The sequence below is a fragment of the Sinocyclocheilus anshuiensis genome, unplaced genomic scaffold (assembly GCF_001515605.1).
Source record: "Sinocyclocheilus anshuiensis isolate Anshui unplaced genomic scaffold, SAMN03320099.WGS_v1.1 scaffold802, whole genome shotgun sequence".
NCBI lineage: Eukaryota > Metazoa > Chordata > Actinopteri > Cypriniformes > Cyprinidae > Sinocyclocheilus > Sinocyclocheilus anshuiensis.
In genome coordinates, this window is record NW_015547667.1 from 535960 (window position 1) to 539671 (window position 3712).

The 3712-nt window shown below is 35.2% G+C and overlaps 1 protein-coding gene across 1 annotated transcript in view; it reads right to left on the reverse strand.

Moving 5' to 3' along the window:
* Positions 1–1792, reverse strand: part of tnfaip8l1 (tumor necrosis factor, alpha-induced protein 8-like 1) — a 9596-nt gene extending 7804 nt beyond the window's left edge. The window contains exon 1 of the mRNA XM_016505027.1: positions 1536–1792. The gene's annotated coding sequence lies outside the window, so the exon portion shown is untranslated. The remainder of the gene's footprint in view (positions 1–1535) is intronic.
* Positions 1793–3712: the final 1920 nt, after the last annotated feature.

Sequence of the window (3712 nt, forward strand, 5' to 3'; positions counted from 1 at the left end):
TATATATAATTATTTTTGTGATTTGATATTTGTGTGTTTTCGCTGTCATTAAATTGTTTATTAAATAATTAAATATTTTTGCAATTTAATAACACTATTTAATAATCATTATTAAAATAATTATTATTTCAATAAATAATAACTAAATAAATAATTTGTGGTGTATGTGTGTGTGTGTATGTATGTATGTATGTATGTATATATATATATATATAATAATTAAATCATTAGCAATTTCTGTGATTTGAGTAAATACTGAGCAAATCTTGCGCAATTTTGTATGCATTTCTTTTGTTGTCATTAAATAATATAATTAAAAAAGGGTAATTGTGACTTTATTTCTTGGAATTACATTTCACAATTGCAGTTGTGTTTCTCGGAATGGCGATATCTCATAATGTGAGTTCATGCATTATTTTAAACTTTACGTCACAATTACCCTTATATTTTTTTTTTACTCTGAGGTCAAAAGTGGCTTCAATGGCATCGGCTTGCAACCTTGACAAAGCACTAGTAAAGTTCAATCGCCTGAGATGGATGAGGGTTTTTCCTGCATCCAGTGTCTCCAGACACATAGCAATGCCTAGTCAGCATAAATGTGAACTAAAACGGCATGTTCTTTACTCTATATCCAACGGCCTGTCTCTCAACTCCAGAGTATCTATGTCAACAAAGTCTCTGTCTTGATAATAAAGGCGTCAGGTGTTTGTTCGAAATATATTTGCATATAATTAATGCTGGTAAACATGAGCCTTAAAGCCCATAATAAGCACTGACTATTGAGGACAGAGCAAAGAAGGTTCAGACAACTGAAAGAAGGCAGAAGGTAAATGTTTCCTAGGTTACAACCGAAGCCTCCATGTAAGTGAACATTGCAGTCCAGTGAATAAGGTCATATCCCCGTCTCTGTCAATGAGTTATCAGTCTGTTACTCCTACAAACTTTCCATTGTATTGGCCTTCACCTCAAATATTTATTACACTAGTATGCTTGCCTACATTTGAGTTGCTGTCAAATTGGCAAATTAGTGTTGACATAATATGCATAGTTTTCATACTGGTTTGTTATTTTACAGTGTAAAGGTTATAATCTGTCTATAAATGCAGTAAAAGCACAAGTTCTGTTTTATTTTCAAGTACAAGTAGAGAAAACTATGCATTGACATCACTGAATAAATATTATGCAAAATAACCTAAATCAATAATAAGGCATGTGTTCTACGCAGAACTATTGATTTTCATATAAACACAGATGAAAAAACACACATTTTCAAGGGTTCATGAATGCACAACATGCAGAATATCAAGGCAGTAAGAAACTCCCTGTTGAAAAAACCAGCATATGCTGGTTAGGTATGTTTTGACGCTGGGATGCTGGTTTAAACTGGTCTTTTGCTGGTCCTTTGCCAGTACATGACCAGCATAAACCAGCAAAGGACCAGCAAAAGACCAGCAAAGGACCAGCTTAAACCAGCATCCCAGCGTCAAAACATACCTAACCAGCATATGCTGTTTTTTTCAACAGGGCTTACTCACCTCTCCCCTGTTTGAACCGGATACTGGGCGTCTAAAGAATAACTTGCGTTCTTCAAACTTCCATCTAAACACCCCTGAACAGCCAATAAACCACCTACAGCCGCATGAATAAGGCTTAAAAATATCATATAAAGACGGTCAGATGTGTCCAACAGGTATGTGTTGCGTCTGCGCCGCTGGTGTAAATAATTCAAGCGTTTTCTTCTCCCTCTTTTCGCGTTTGGTTACCAGAGTTTGTAACCTGACTCCACCTTTTCGAAAAGTTTCAAACATGAGGGTCCGAGGCGCTCGGTGAGTGGCGTTCTGATTGGCCAATCGCGCTCGGGTTTGGAACCCCAACGGGCCAATCAGAAGCCAGAGAGGCCCGTGCGTCCAGCCTTCCACATGGTTTCCCGTCATTATCCTGTGAAAAAATCCAAGGCTGAAAATGTCCAAGAGGAAATTCTGTTGAACAATGAAGGGGGACTCTCCTAACTACTGATTTGTTTTCTGTAAACAATATGGCTGTCGAGCCGTTAAGGACGTTTAATTTAGTTGTTTGCGTGAAAAATACCTGTAATTTACCTGAGTTTTATTATGTATATATTTTTGCACTTTGTTAACTTTGTATGAAAGGTATGAGACAGATCCAATCAGTCCTCCCTGGATGTCTTTGACCTGTTTTTTTTTTTTCCGTTCATAAATGTAACACATTCAGAAACATCCGGTGGCTGTAAATAATCACTTTAAACCATATAACATCCTCTTCAGTGGCTGATAACACAAACAGCCCTAACACCTGCGACCACAGATGGTGATAATCTAGTACGATAATAATACACAGCAATGCTATTGCTTCTAAATTTAATAACGTTTTCTTTCTTTCTTTTTTAAACCCGAATGCATTGAATTTCTCAACATTCATTTCTTATTCTAATAATGCTTTTACTAGGCTACTATTAAAATCAATAATTTATTCAGACCACTATATGGTTTTTATTTGGAAGAAAAGCAGTGTATGGGTGTTACACAGCCCGATGGCGCCACCCAGTCTTACAACTATGTATTGCTGCGTTTGGGGAATATTCCATTTTCTTAATATACTTTTTTTTTTTTTTTCATGCTTTTATTTAAAGAATTAACTACATGCATTTATTTATTTTAAATTTTTTTAAATAAATGTATGGTTCAATTACAAATAAGTAGCCTACAATCAAAGGTCGGATATAATCCGTAAACACGTGCATTTTAGCACGCAATTCTCATTTGAATGTCATGTTGTACCATTTTGGGTTGCCATCACATAATAAATGACTAAAATAGCCATTTATTCTAAAATAGAATAAACTATGCCTCCAGCGATATAGTAGCTACGTCTGAACGTCTTCGTATAATTATTGTTGATTCATCTAGAAGGCATATAATGCAGTGGTATAAAACATTTATACTAATGTGATTATCTTCATTACAGAGAGTGCATTATATAACATTAAGCAAATGGTCTTTGTCAGTTCGCATGAAATGTGCTTGAATAAAACGTAAATTCTGAAAACCTACTAGCCACTTAATAATAAACAAAACCTTTGAGTTTCCTTCCAATTTCTGAGACGCATATTAACAGTTACTCCACATAATTATGCTACTGTCACTTTAAACCAGTTCCTGTTTTCTCTCTCTCTCTCTCTCTCTCTGTGTGTGTGTGTGTGTGTGTGTGTAATCTAATCTATTTGAAGATAACGGGCCGCTGCTTGAGTTAGGAAGTCCGAATCATTTTAGCGATTCGGTTTGTTCGAACGATTTGTTTGCGACTTGCAACAACAATTTAAACATGTTATTTTGATAACACATACATATTTCGTTAAATAAAAATATTTTATCATTGTATAATTGATTCAGTTATATAAATTAGTATCTTACTGTACATATATTTGCGATGTAGCCTACATTATTGCTCTGAAACGCTGATGGTGTTTTTTCCAAATGCCGCGATTTCTAATTGCTTTGCGCAATGAAACTATTGTCATATAATGCTATACTTACTATTTATTCTTTTTTTTTTATGTTCGTATATCGTATATTTATGTTCATATCGTATATTTTCTACACCCAAACACACGTCTCGCGATGGCTACACTCAAGTGATTCATAACCGCTTTGCGAATCGACTCCTCCGACTCGTTCAAAAGAACCGGCTAACA